The 15,826-nt window shown below is 32.9% G+C and overlaps 1 pseudogene; it reads right to left on the minus strand.

The window, feature by feature from the left end:
* Positions 1-8,960: 8,960 nt before the first annotated feature.
* LOC128163617 (uncharacterized) lies at positions 8,961-15,283 on the minus strand (annotated as a pseudogene).
* Between the last annotated feature and the right edge of the window lie 543 nt (positions 15,284-15,826).

Raw genomic sequence — 15,826 nt, forward strand, 5'->3', positions numbered from 1 at the left:
ATTTGAATGCCAAAAAATAAAACATACCTATTTTTCAGTAAATTTTCATTATTCATAGTTTATAAGACTTGTTATAATTTATTTATTTATATGTAGAACAATAGTTTAATCTCAGATACAATGTTGTTAAATAATAAAGATTTTAATATATAAATATTCATTGCACTGCATCTCCTCTTTTAAAGTGATTGTGATTATGATTGATTGATTGATTTCCCCCTTTTTTGCAGTAGACATTTTTTCTTAAACTTACATATAAAACTTGACTCATCATAGAGCTCCGCCCATGCTAAATTTTTTTTCATTTTCGTCAATTTATACATGTTTAATTTTATTTTTAATTTACGCTTAAAAATATTTACTTATCATGTTAAAAGAACATGGTGTTTGTTATTTCTCATTTTGTTCCTTGTTGTAACCCGTGTTTTAATTATTTTCCTCAGTGACATTAATTTTGTTTTAAATCTTTTTAATTTTTGTACGCTATATAAGCGTTATAGACATGTGCCCTCACCCCTTTCTTAGTGTGTGATATCCAATATTATTTGACCACATATGCAACTATATAACAAATACATGTAGCGGTAGATATTTTAACAGTTTAATTCTTGTCATTTATCTATTCATTACAATATGACGTGGCTGCACGTAGATCTAATAATGATTAGACTTTTCTTTCTTGATAATTTTTTGTCACCTACCTAACGTATGCATATATGATTGGATCAATATGACAATAAATTTAGCATGGAACTTGCATGTGTATTTACTAAGCAAAAAAAAAAAAATCATCAAAACAAAACTAATCAGCCAAAGAGTCACCGTTAACACTGATACTGAGTACTTCCTACATGATCCAGTACATATGCTTGATCCACCTCTAAATGTATCGCGGCAAATTAAAACGCGAGATCTTTGTGACGTCATAGTTAACATTCTTTTGCGCTCGACAGTTTTCGTAAATTGTCGGATAAATTCGGAGAAGGAAATGACGTCATATGTCAGCAAAAGTTCAGTTTTTTTACGTAAGCTTATGTGTTGTTTACTGTGATGTTTTTAGAAGGATTTTTTTATTGTTAAATGAAAATGATGTATGCGATGTAGAGGTAAGAATTTTCCGTAGAAACACTTTCTGTTCCACCATGTTGCTATGCACCGCAAAGGATCACTGGGATAGTAGAACGTTTTCACGTGGCCTCATAAAATTTTCTTTGAACAACGTGCAGATTTCAACTCGAATTTCCTCCGTTCGTACACGTTGTCTATGGAGCTCGCTACGCGAGCGGCGCTTCGCGCCGCCTCGCTGCGCTCGCTAATATGTTTTACGGTGCGACCGTTGGGGCGAGCACAGCATGTGATCAAACAATGAATTATAATAAATTAATAAAATAAAATTAACAACGTGAAATTTGAATGCCAAAAAATAAAACATACCTATTTTTCAGTAAATTTTCATTATTCATAGTTTATAAGATTTGTTATAATTTATTTATTTATATGTAGAACAATAGTTTAATCTCAGATACAATGTTGTTAAATAATAAAGATTTTAATATAAAAATATTCATTGCACTGCATCTCCTCTTTTAAAGTGATTGTGATTATGATTGATTGATTGATTTCCCCCTTTTTTTTTGGCAGTAGACATTTGTTCTTAAACTTACATATAAAACTTGACTCATCATAGAGCTCCCCCAATGCTAAAAATTTTTTTTCATTTTTGTCAATTTACACATAGAAAATCGACTTACCATGGATTTGCCCCTCCACTTAAAAAAAAATAATTAATGTTTAATTTTATTTTTAATTTACGCTTAAAAATATTTGCTTATCATGTTAAAAGAACATGGTGTTGCCCCCCCCCCCCCCCAGCATGTAATAAATGGAAGTGAAAATAAAGAAACCATTGAACTGCTAAAAAGCTGAAGGATTAGAATTTTCATGATTTATTTTTCTTTTTGCTTGCAAAGATTTTTTGGATGAGGCTGCCATCCACCCACCCACCCCCTTTAAAAAAAGGCGTTTCAGGAAATTACCGTAATTATAGTGAATAAAATATTTGTGAGCATTCATCCAAATTAGTGCAATTCAAAACTGTTTCCTGTATCTGAAGAAATGTCCTTATTCGTCAGCTGTTCTTTATCTTAGCCTTTGCAAGATTTTAAGAGGATTTTGGTCATTTCAGCAGATTTACAATAACTTCAATTAGAGTAATTTCCCCTTATCAGTGCTTATTGTGACGTCAAAGCTGACGTTGGTTAAGGTCAAGATCTAGTAAATGATTCCAGACTGTCTTTTTGGTGCTAGAACCATTATGACGTCATAATTGATTTGATGAATCTTTTCCCGTATTTTACGGCTATAAAGGAATTTTGTAGAAAGCAAAACAATATTTTGACATTCTATAATTAATCACGGGAAAAGTAATCCCGGTACATATTTTCAATTTGTTATCATTTTAAAGAGGAGGTCAAAAGCTTGTTTTATGCCGTTTTTGGAGAGACTGTAGGCATTCTAGATTTATTTCATTGGTCAAAAATGGATAAAACTCCGATATTTGTTACTTTTATCCTTCATAATTCATAGAAAATGGTTGTTTAAAACATAATTTTTCATTGTGTTTACCAAAAATATAAGCCCCGGTACACCCTATGAAACAAAGATATTGTTATAAAGCATCATTAAAAGAATTTATATCCTGAATTTCATAAACCTGTAGGCACCTTTTATTTACTAGATCTTGACCTTAAGTTGTCGTCTTACTCTTTAAAACTCCCCTGAGAAATAAAAGTATGCGAAGTATACTGTTTTATTTACTTAAAAAGCATGATGTTCTTAAAATTACACATCTTATAAGCTTTTCAAAGGTTTTACTTTGATTCTCGGGAGAACGTGATGTTGGAACGTGAGGTTGGAAACCATTGGTACTATGAATTGTGGGTCAAAATTTACTGACTCCGAAAAAATATATCGGATCAATGTATAAACGTTTGTGACGTCACACGATTATTTTTGATTGAAAGTGTACTGAGGTGAACTTTAGAGGTAAGGTAACATTGACTGTATGTCGCTTACATCGTTATTGTTTTTACTGTCTAAATTTGTCTTGCTGATTCTCGTGAGAGTGTGAAGTGATAAAAATTGCCATGATTACAGGGAACTACTGGGACGATTAAAACGATGCATTACTGGTCCGATTTACTGACGCCAAAAAAATCCGTTGAATGAATGTGCAACTAGTCCGAATTTTCTATTCACACACGCCTTGCCGGTAGAGCTCGCTTCGCGCCGGCGCTGCGCGCCGGCGAGCTGCGCTCGCTATAAGTTAGACATGTTTTCTTTTTCAAATGAGGCCCACGCGCCACGTAGCTCATCTGAGCAACTCCTACAACGTGTAAATACGCGTTATAAATCCGAAATAGACACATAGGATAACAATTGATGATTTACAAAAGAGTCTCACTGTGATTTTTCTGTCTCGGATCTGTCTATACCCATTACTGCTTTTGAATTTTTTTTAAATGTTTGATCATATGAATTCAAAACCTCGTTCGCATATGACTTTTTGTGTACCCTCTATATACATGTACATGTAGCTGTACACTGTACATGTACGTGTGAACACAAGGAACATGGATTTATTTATTTTTCTGATAATGAAAAAATATATACCCTCTACCTATGTCAGAAGCCTGTGTGTGAGGAGTCCTCTGTGATAAATATTCACTGGTTTAGGTAAGTTTAAAAGATCCCAATTTCGTAATGGAATTAAAATCATTATGGTTTTGGCCAATTTTAGACTGTATTTCGAACTCCTTTAGAAGAAGTGCTCCATATAAAAATATAGAAAAATACAAAAAATGACAGTCAGGATTTATGCACGTGGTTCTTCTTTAGTTAATAATATTAACTGTTGATTAGAAAAGGATTATGATACATACATGTATTTTAAAAATGATGAGCCAGAAAATATTTTATTAATCGAGGAATGACAATTAATATAATCATGCATGTTTAATTTTCATCTTCTAATCAGTGTCTTTTTTAATAACATAAAATAAGTCAGGATGTTCTCATTAGGAAAGCACAAAGATATAAGTGTAGTCACATCTGCGTTATTACATGTTCAATTATAAACACTAGATGATACCCCGCGCAAACGCGGGAATAAACACTCTACAAATTATTATCATAATTATAATGCTTAATATGTTGAACCATTTTTAAAAATTGTTTTTCGTTTATGTATATACTTTGTCCGATTTTTTCCTTATCTTATTCTTTAAAAATAAAAACTAAAAAACAAAATGCATTGTTGGATATTTAGAGGAGGGGGCAGGGATGAATTTTCTAAACTGAAATGGATAATATGTACATGTACATGGCCTTAATCCTGTTTGTTGCAGCTGACTGAAAAAAATAAACATTTTTATTGTATCTATTTCAAACCGGTGAATGGGTATTTAGTGTACCTCTCTCTAAATTTAGTTCTATAGGTCAATTCTCAATATAATTTGTAATATGTTTTACGGTGCAACCGTTGGGGCGAGCACAGCATGTGATCAAACAATGAATTATAATAAATTAATAAAATAAAATTAACAACTTGAAATTTGAATGCCAAAAAATAAAACATACCTATTTTTCAGTAAATTTTCATTATTCATAGTTTATAAGACTTGTTATAATTTATATATTTATATGTAGAACAATAGTTTAATCTCAGATACAATGTTGTTAAATAATAAAGATTTTAATATATAAATATTCATTGCACTGCATCTCCTCTTTTAAAGTGATTGTGATTATGATTGATTGATTGATTTCCCCCTTTTTTGCAGTAGACATTTTTTCTTAAACTTACATATAAAACTTGACTCATCATAGAGCTCCGCCCATGCTAAATTTTTTTTCATTTTCGTCAATTTATACATGTTTAATTTTATTTTTAATTTACGCTTAAAAATATTTACTTATCATGTTAAAAGAACATGGTGTTGTTCCCCCCCCCCCCCCCCCCCCCGCATGTAATAAATGGAAGTGAAAATAAAGAAACTTTTGAACTGCTAAAGAGCTGAAGGATTAGAATTTTCATGATTTATTTTTCTTTTTGCTTGCAAAGATTTTTTGGATGAGGCTGCCACCCACCCACCCATCCTTTAAAAAAAAAGGCGCTGCTACGTATAACGTACGTTACGTTTCAGGAAATTACCGTAATTATAGTGAATAAAATATTTGTGAGCATTCATCCAAATTAGTGCAATTTACAACCGTTTCCTGTATCTGAAGAAATGTCCTTATTCGTCAGCTGTTCTTTATTTTAGCCTTTGCAAGATTTTAAGAGGATTTTGGTCATTTCAGCAGATTTACAATAACTTCAATTAGAGTAATTTCCCCTTATCAGTGCTTATTGTGACGTCAAAGCTGACGTTGGTTAAGTGTCGTCTTACTCTTTAAAACTCCCCTGAGAAATAAAAGTATGCGAAGTATACTGTTTTATTTACTTAAAAAGTATGATGTTCTTAAATTTACACATCTTATAAACTTTTCAAAGGTTTTACTTTGATTCTCGGGAGAACGTGATGTTGGAACGTGAGGTTGGAAACCATTGGTACTATGAATTGTGGGTCAAAATTTACTGACTCCGAAAAAATATATCGGATCAATGTATAAACGTTTGTGACGTCACACGATTATTTTTGATTGAAAGTGTACTGAGGTGAACTTTAGAGGTAACATTGACTGTATGTCGCTTACATCGTTATTGTTTTTACTGTCTAAATTTGTCTTGCTGATTCTTGTGAGAGTGTGAAGTGATAAAAATTGCCATGATTACAGGGAACTACTGGGACGATTAAAACGATGCATTACTGGTCCGATTTACTGACGCCAAAAAAATCCGTTGAATGAATGTGCAACTAGTCCGAATTTTCTATTCACACACGCCTTGCCGGTAGAGCTCGCTTCGCGCCGGCGCTGCGCGCCGGCGAGCTGCGCTCGCTATTACTGTCCCAAATAAGAATTTAAGATAAAAGACTGTTTTGAAAAACAATTTGGAGGGGGGGGGGGGCATTAAATTTATAGACGTACGATACAATAATCTGTCCATTAGTGTTTACAATTAATGTCTAATGTTTACAACCAACATTAGAGGTAAAAAAAAGTATGAAATTAAAACACGCTAAGTTACCATTATTATCCATTCGCATGCATATTTAAACCAAAGTGGTCAGATTCAAAGTATCTGCCCGATGGTTAACCCGCCCTACACTTTTCGCCATTATGTCAATTTGTCAACCCGTTTCTGGGCATGTTCCCCGTTCTGGAAAGTTCTTTCCATCAATACCAAAATCGCATTAATTGTTTCATTTTATTTAATAACTTTTTGCATTAATCGAAGCCCGATTATAGGTATCTGCCCGCGATGCATACACTTTTCGTTAATTAGTCAATCCGCGTTCTTGGTTACCCCGTTCTGAAAAGTTCTATCCCATTCTCTCCAAAGGTCATGCTTCGCAAGCGAATGTTTATCACAACTAAAATCGCCTAGTACTAAAGAAACGAATTGACTCAATTTATTTATTCAACATTTGTGAAATCTTAACTTCTATGTATTCTCTAAATAGGCCCACAGTAAATGTATTCACTCTTTACGTAATCATTCAATTTTATTTCATTGCAAGAAAATATTTTGATGCAAACTACCCCTGACTTTGATCCGCCTAAGTGTGTCCACCACCTTGCTCTCGAGAGCTCAATTTTGCTATTTCGAGCTTCTTAATCGAAAATGAAAGTAGGTTTTTGATTAATTTCACAATAATAACTTATCAGATAAAATTTAATTATTCCTTACGGACATCATCACGCATGTGTTGGAATACCAAAGGTGTAAGCAAGTACTACGGTGCAGGCATTTTGTAGTTTATTAGCAAAATGACTTAATTTATAAGTATAGATTAACAATGTTCAGTACATGTACAATGTTCCCCTCATAGATAGATTGGGCATGCGTATAATAGATACTGCATGCGACCAATGTGGCTCGGACACCGTACGCTACAATCAGCCGGTGTAGTGCTTTCGTCTTAAACTGGATGGTTAACAAATTAACAAAAAAACCGATCATAAACCTAAAATCGCCTATCTGTGCTTGTACAAATTCTGAAAAAATGATTCCCAGGGAATCCGAAAGATAAACAGTTTAATTTCCTTCCTATTATATATATATATATATATATATATATATATATATATATATATATATATATATATATATATATATATATATATATATATATATATATATATATAACCTTGTGTTTTCATGCAAAATTGGCGTTTATCAGTTTAATTTTTTTAAATTATGCTTAATATGCAAATAAATGACGCTTTTGACAGCATAATTATTCTCAAAATGTAAACTTTGCATCAAACCGAGTAACAAGTATAACTCGCTCTTGTAATTGAGATGGCTGTGAATTTTTCACTTAGAAAAGGGCATCAAAAGAGGAAATATACAAGCACTCTAAAATGTTTTATTTTTTAAATAATTTTTTTACAGCAATATTTATACCGCAACATGCCAAATTAACAGGGATTGGACATTGAAAAAAATCAACTGTAATATGATCCTTTGACCAACCTAAAGGGCTAACGTTTCTCTGAAAAAAAGGGCAGAAATATAAAACAATACGAAAAAATGATGAAATTTAGCACTTTCCCAACATATTTCCAACGTGTCTTGAAGTACAATTGGAATAATTTTGCAACGATCCTGATCATGTCGAAAACTGGGATGGTAAATAAATTATTTTAAATTTTAACTAAAATAATTCAGACTGTAATAAGACTAAATGCAAGAAATTTTATCAAAATATCTAGGGTGGAAATAATTAGACTTGAGCTAATTCATACTACATTGTATCTACCTCGGAAAAAAGGATATGTCAGTGTAGCATAAATCATTGGATTTGTTCTGCTTTTTTTCATGCAGTCTTAAGGGGCATTACTATATCTTGATTAATTGTGTTTTATTCCAAATTATCATTTTCCTTAGTGATTATGAAAAATGTAATTGAAACAAAAATAGCATTTTAAAACTTTTTAATATTGTGCATGTTGTGGTTTCATCAATATTCGTTGAATACCAATTTTCATGGATTTCGCTGTTAAGTTAATCCATGAAATAAAATGTTCATTGAAGCGCAAGTTCTACTAACAGTTTGTACTGATAGGGTGATTGGCCACGAATTTTCTTACCCTTGAAACAGTGATTTTCACTTAATCCACGAAAATGGATACCCTTGAATATCAATGAGACCACAGTATAAATATTTTGCACACATTACTAGTAATAATCGGCATAATAACTATAAATGGGAAGATAGTTTTGTCAGTTAAAGGGACTTGGACACGATTTGACTTAAAATTTTCAAATTTTATTTTTCCATTTTCAGTGTTTATACTGATAAATATAAAAGTTTATAATGCTTTGTCAAAATTTGAAAGTCAAATATTAAGTTATAAGCAAGATACAGAGTTCACAATTCTTTGTTTTGTAAACAAAGCCCGAATGTTGTCATTTTTACATATGTGTTGTATTGGTGTAAGTTTCAAATAAATGTAATTTTCTTTTGTGATACTAGTATTTATGAAGATTTTGAGTTAGTTTTAATTGTTTTTTACATGTCATTTTGTCTAAGAAATGGTTAATCTCTACTTTACATATTTTGTAAACAACTATAAGACTCGAGCTTTGTTTACATAACAACCAATTCTTACCTCTGTATCTCACTTGTAACTTGACTTTAACATTCAATATTTTGGTCAATCATTTAAAATGCACCAGTAAACCATTTTATACATAAAAAATAAAAATAAATTTTTTGATCTCAAATCGTGTCCAAGTCCCTTTAAACTCACGAAAAAAAGAGCACGATAACACATTTATTATTGCAAGAAGCCTGACCGTAGTGCATACTATACATAAACAAAAGAATTTTTATGTTCTGACATGTTTTCAAAATAAACATTCATAGTTAATTTTTACATTCAATATAAATACTCATGGTCATTTAGTTCACATGCATTTGAAAATTATAAACAATTTGATTACGTGTAATATTGAATTTTTTTTACTTTACATGTATCACTTTCAGCCACAAAGAGGTTGTCACTGGTGTCTACACATAAACAGTATGGGTTCTTTAAAAGACAGTTGTCAATGATTCGGAGGAATTGTCCGTCTTTATCGATAATGTGGATACGGTTGTTGTTAAGATCTACAATCAGGATATGACTTTGGCTGTCTGTAGTGATGCCATATGGGTAAAATAATACATTGGTAGTAGCTGATATGCCATGGTAAGTAAACCGCAGTTTGCCAGCCTGATTGACCACCACTACTGCACGGGCTCCAAAATCTGATACACATATATCTAGGTTTCTGTTTTCGCTGATGTATTTAGTACAACCACCTGATGAATAGAGAGGTTGTCCTTTGTCATCGTACTGGATACTTTGTTTCTCTGTGGAGCCAGAGTAACGCACTACTTTTGCTTGTGTTTCTCTTTCATTACTTTCCATTACAACCAGGATATCACCAGAGGAGGTACTACAGGCACCGCGAGGTTTCCATCCCTTTAGTGGGATCAATATCACTGTCTCTATTTCTTTATTCTTCACTATATTTACAGTTCTATTTGTTTCATCAGTATATACTAAATCCCCACTTTTTGTGACTGCTAAGTCCGCTGCACCTGACTTGGTTTTGATCGACTTTAATAGTCCTCTCTGGAGATTGTACAGTTTCAAAATGTTGTCGTTACCATGAATCCAGATGTCCTCATCACTCAGACAGGACACATTTACAACATATTGAAAATCGGTCTTTATCTCTGTGATGATCTGTGGCACATCAATATGGGACCTCTCTGCTGGAGAGTGCTCAGTACGTAGTGTGTAGTTGTGTTCTTCTGTTTCAATAGATAATGCTGACAGAGAGCCAAAGTGTTTAAACATTTGATGTTTGTCAATTCTCTGAGGAGAAAAGCTTGGTAGAGTGACCGTCAGTTTAGTTGTGAGGAAGAGGTGCACTGCACGCAAATTGGAATGTCGCATTGTTCACAGTAAAGTTCACATATTTTTGAAAAATGATTTGGGCATTTAGTTGTAGACCCTCGCTTTTCAAACGGTACAATTTTGTGTTCTTTGGCAAACTCGGAAAGATGTTCTCCCACACATGCTTTACACAGATGAATGTGGCAAATGTCGCAGTACATAGGGGGAACCGGTGTCTCACAAAGATCACACCGTAACACATCCTGGGCGCTACGTCGAGGGTCCATGGTCAGGTCTATACCTAGTATTCATTGAGAATTCTGCAAATACAAATCATGAACTATCAAATAATGATTTCACAACTTTTTTCACAAAAAGCCGATATAATTTTAAGCCAAAACAGTAAATGGAAAGTATTACAGAAATATTGTTAACGTTCTTAATTTTGACCGTTTTTGTATATCATTTTTTTTCTTGACGTGCTATTTACTGATAAAACTGTTAAATTGTAAAATACTTATTTATATATTTAGATATTTCTTACGTGTCATCTCTTTCACACCTGTTTTTAAATCACAAACATGGCATTAACCCTCTAGTGTAACATGGCGACTGTCGAATTTTTTATTCCTGGTTTGTCGATACTATTACGTGTTCAAATTTAAATACCGAGGCTGGTGGTGGATCTTTGGGATCACTCTATTTCCACTTTTAATAAGGCCAACTACGCAATATGACTAGATGATTCATCGTACCTTTGACAATTTATGTCCTATTTTTACACAAAAATATAATAGTTATCTGACTGTGTATTGTTTGCCTTTATTCGAAGTCCCAAGTATTTGACACCCGTTTTTCTCTTCTCCATTCTTAACTTATTTTCATAGACCTTATTTAATGCATATAATACATGTACATAAATAATTGCAGTAGCTGCAGTATAAACGGATAAGAATAGAGTATGATATCCCTAATTATTTATTTTACTTGATACAGTTTCTGTTGGAATATTTTTTTAAATTTATTTTGCTAGATAATATTTTCCCACTTATCAAGAGTCTTGATACCCAACTGACATTTTTAGCTTCATATAATCTGTGCACTCTTTTCAAATATGAGAATGTGCAACACTTCTACGACTGAAGTTATGTACACTTTGTCGTGGAATAAATAATTTCAAAAAATTATTTGGAAAAATAAATTTCAATCTCTCTATTCATAAATGTTCTTTCGAATTCTTGTAAGCCTGTCTACTATAGCTGTTTAATGTCACTGAATTTGTATATTAAGTTTAAATCTTTCACCGTTGCCCCATTAAAATTTGAATGTTACTTAATTTCCGATTAAATATATAAGTGTAGCATCGTTTATAGTTTAAAATCCTTGTCACACTGGGGGTACGTCCTCAAGGCTGACCTGTTGCGTCCTTGAAAATTAATATAGAATGCCGAAGTGGGCGCAATATAGTCTTATACAGCGCCACAACAACGCACCAACTACTGACAAGAGACATAACCTTGCTTATTTTCGAGGTGAGGAACATCCCTGCTTATTTAACCGTATATCAGGTAATTTTCGCGATGATCTTATTTTTGCTTTTTACGCGATCTCTTTTATATCGCAAATAATTGAATACGAAAAAGATATATCCTGTATCATTTTCTATAACAAGCTTTTTAAATCGCAAAAAACGACCAACGCAAATTTAAAATGTTACAGATTTTCCCAATATTCGCAAATTTTGTGACACGCGAAAAAACCAGCCTATACAGTATATACCTTAGCCTAAGCTACGGTTATGAAATCTTTTTGTAAGTGAATTTGATCACAAGGAAGGGTGATCAAATTCACTTGATGTGAAATCAATTTTCCCACTTTATATATTGTAGATGATTAATTAATTAAGTATTGATTACCATAGTGTGATTTTATATTAGGAAATATATTTGTAAATGTAAATTATGGTAAAATTTTGGGAAGCAGGTGAGTACAGAATGAAAGCAAATAAAAATATACAAAGACTTTTGCTATAGCTATTTTACCAAACGTCTTGATGTTATAAATATATTGGATCGACAAAATTTAGCAATAGTTGTAAGTAATTTAAAATGAAAAAAAAAAAATATCTTTTTTTATTATTAGGAACTATTTAAAATTCAATCATGCAAATCTAAGATCATGGTATCTGGACAAAATATTTGTTATGTCAGTAATAAATCACATAATGTCGAAAGTACGGCACAACGAGAAGTACAAACAAAATTAATTCAACTAAAACAAAATCAAAACCCTAAGGAAACTGCAAAAATGATCAAAGGTGTAGATATGTCAAAGGTTTTCGTTCATTTGTGTTAACTTTTAATACATTTTGTGGGCCTGGTGGTAGCTGTGTTTTAGAAATGAAAGAGTCCGAAAAAATAGAATATCCGTAAATATTTAGTCAGAAGAATAAGGAATGTCATCTTATGACCAGGGTTTGTCTTACTGTGGACGAAAGTAGATACGGTAGACAGTTAAGACTACGATTTACTGATTTATGATTTTCGACAAAATATGAGGGAATAAGGTGTGAAATGGTGTAGTGCCATTTTCAATTGACAGGTGAAAGGCACAACAGACTAACCTAGCTATAAAGATTGGGTATTTCTATAAGTTTTGCGTGCATCCTCTTGACGTCATGTTTTGAATGTTACCGTGCTCCGTGGTGACAGAACATGTTGTTTTTAAAATGAGTAATGCGTATAAATAAGATTTAAGGCATGCATGAATGTTATACAAAGGTATATACAAACAAAATTATTCAGTTCATTCACATTCCTCACATAAAGAGTTTAGGCTCAAACAAAATTGGACTTTCAGCGAAAGAGAAGAAATTCTTACTAAATTTTTCAAACGTTGTTTCATTGAACTCTTTTTTGGCAGTATTTCAAAATAAATAGGTAAATCAGTTAAATTTAATCTTGAAAATAATTGATATCTTATCAAAACTTCAGGTAAAAAAGAACACCGAAGTACATACAATTGGTTTAGAAAAATACGACTTAGCTTCGTTATTTTTATCTTACTCGAAAAAGAAATGTAAATACTTACAAACTAAAATCATAAAACCACAACCTATGTAATAAAAACAACTAATAACTTTTTATAGACTTTCATATTTCAATATATAATTTATTTTATACGATATGTTTACTCGTAATATATAAATTACAAATGGGTGGACAATTTATTCAGTTAAAGAGATTATAAGAAGGACACGATAAAACATTAGTTATTACAACAAAACTGATCTTAAGATATAGGATACTAGTACGTTTACACTAGCATAACTATGTGCTGACATGTTTTAGAGATCAGCATATTCATTGTTGTTTTTTACATTCAATATGTATATTCCTGGTCATTTAACATGAATTTGGAAAATATGAACACTATCATTACTTGTAATATTGAATTTTCTTTACTTTACATGTTTTTTTATCAGCCACAAAGAGATTGTCGCTTGTGTCTACACATAGACCGAGAGGTTTCTCCAAATGGCAGTTGTCAATAAAACGGAGAAACTGGCTGTCTCTATCGACAATGTGGATACCGTGGTTGTCAAGATCTGCTATCAGGATGTGACTTTGGCTGTCTGTAGTGATGCCATATGGATCGAATAGTTTCTTTGTAAAAGAGGGAAGACCAATGTACTTAAACTGGAATTTCCCTGTCTGGTTGACTACCACTACTGCACGTGCTCCCAAAACAGACACACATATATCTATATTCCTGTTTTCGCTGATGAATTTAGCAAAATCATATGATTAATAAAGAGGTTGTCCATTCTCATTGTACTGTATACTTTGTTTTTCAGAGAAGTCAGAATAACGCACAACTTTTGATGGTGTTTTCCAATCATCTTTGTTCATAGCAACCAGGATATCACCGGAGGAGGTACTACAGACACCGCGAGGTATCCATCCCTGTAGTGTGATCACTGTCTCTATTTCTTTATTCTTCACAATGTTCACAGTTCTATTTGTTTTATCAGTATATACTAAATCCCCAGTTCTTGTCACTCTTTAGTCCTCTGCACAGTTATCTGACTTGGTTTGGATAGACTTCAATAGCCCACTCTGGAGGTTGTACAGTTTCAAAATGTTGCTGTTACCCCGAATCCAAATGTCCTCATCACTCAGACAGGACACATGTAAAGCATATTTATAATCGGTATTTATCTCTGTGATGATCCGTGGCACATCAGTAAGGGACCTTTCTCGTGGAGGGTGCTCAGTACTCGCAAAATCTATAGTGTAGTTGTGTTCTTCTCTTTCGATAGATAATTCTGATAGAGAGCCAAAGTGATTGTATATTTGGTGTTTGTCAATTCTCTGAGGAGAAAAGCTTGGTAAAGTGATCTTCAGATTAGGTGGCAATCTTCTGAATTCCGCATTTCTGGATTTGTAGGTAAAGACAAGGCCGACGTCATCAGAATTTAACATTTTTCTCAGATCTGCAATTGTTTGTGTGATATCAGACAGCATATGTTTGATTTCATCTTCATGCTTATTTAGTATTGTAAGATAATTGGAGCCCATTTCATCAAGATCATATTTTAGTTTCTTGATAATTACATCTATTTCCTTGTGCATTTTTTCTCCATGTTTGCTGATATCAGAGGCAATCTTCTGTGAAGATGTATTAAGGGTAGCTTTCTGAACCGGAATACTTGTTGCAATCTCTTGATATTTGGGAAAAATTAACTTCTCTAATTCTTGTATATCTTTCTGTAATGCTGACCGCTGTTTTTCAAGAACTTTCACGATGTAGGCAAATGTATGACCTTGATGTTTTGTGGAAGAAGTGCACTCCGCACAGATTGGAATGTCGCATGGTTCACAGTATAGTTTACATATTTTTGAAGAATGATTTGGGCATTTATTTGAAGATCCCCGCTTTTCAAATGGTACAATTTTGTGTTCTTTGGCAAATTCGGAAAGATGTTCTCCCACACATGCTTTACACAGATGTATTTGAAAAATGTCGCAGTACATAGGAGGAACCGGTGTCTCGCAGAGATCACACCGTAACACATCCTGGGCGCTACGTCGAGGGTCCATGGTCAAGTACTGTAACGGGTATCTATTGAGAATTCTGCAAAAACCCAGAAATCATGAACTATCGAGTTATGAATTCAGAACATTTTACTCAAAATGGCTGATATAACTTGCAGCAAAAACCATTAAAATGAAAGTAGGACGCAAATATTGTTAAGTTCTCGATTTTGACCTTTTTCATCGATCAATTTTTATCTTAACGTGTTATTTATTGATAAAACGGTCGATTTTGTGATCAATTAATACACAATTCTTATGTTTCATCTCTTCCACACAAATTCCGGATCCTGAATTACAAACATGGGTGCAATCTCTCTACCGTTACATCGCGACTGCCTTATCTAACGATAGTATCAAGTGTTCAAATTTAAACGCCCATCCTAGGGGCGGATCATTGGGGCGTCCCACTTACTCTTTTAAAACTTTACAATATGGGTAGATAAGGCATTCCACCTCTAATAATTTGTTCGATTTTCACATAAGAATAATAGTTATCTTTATTACTGTAAATTGTTTGCCTTTATTCAACGTCTAAAAAAATTGCCCCCCCCCCCCTTTGTTTTCTTTACTCAACCCAATGTCTTTTTAAAGTTGTTTTTGTTTAAATTCATTCAGTTGCCTTTATAAATATATTTTGTTAGGTGATATACTATTTTCCCCTAATCAAG

This window comes from Crassostrea angulata, chromosome 9, assembly GCF_025612915.1.
Source record: "Crassostrea angulata isolate pt1a10 chromosome 9, ASM2561291v2, whole genome shotgun sequence".
In the NCBI taxonomy this organism is placed as follows: domain Eukaryota; kingdom Metazoa; phylum Mollusca; class Bivalvia; order Ostreida; family Ostreidae; genus Magallana; species Magallana angulata.